Source organism: Eurypyga helias, unplaced genomic scaffold, assembly GCF_000690775.1.
Source record: "Eurypyga helias isolate BGI_N326 unplaced genomic scaffold, ASM69077v1 scaffold3540, whole genome shotgun sequence".
In the NCBI taxonomy this organism is placed as follows: Eukaryota; Metazoa; Chordata; class Aves; order Eurypygiformes; family Eurypygidae; genus Eurypyga; species Eurypyga helias.
In genome coordinates, this window is record NW_010226071.1 from 47,157 (window position 1) to 47,415 (window position 259).

Sequence of the window (259 nt, forward strand, 5' to 3'; positions counted from 1 at the left end):
ATGCTCCAGCTAGCGGATCCCCAAGCAGAAAATATTTTTATCTATACACAATAACATATCTGAAAGGATTAAAGCACAAAGGGAAAAAAAGAGCAAACAGGCTTTAAGCACCTTAAAAAGTTGTTTCTATTTAACTGCTTAAACCTATTTGACTCAGTTTAATTAAGCTTGTGTCTTTTGTGCGAAGCCTGTTGTTAGACGGCGCGCGCTTAAAGACCCCGGGGATTAGCGCATCTGGGTGCGGGCACCCGGCATCGCC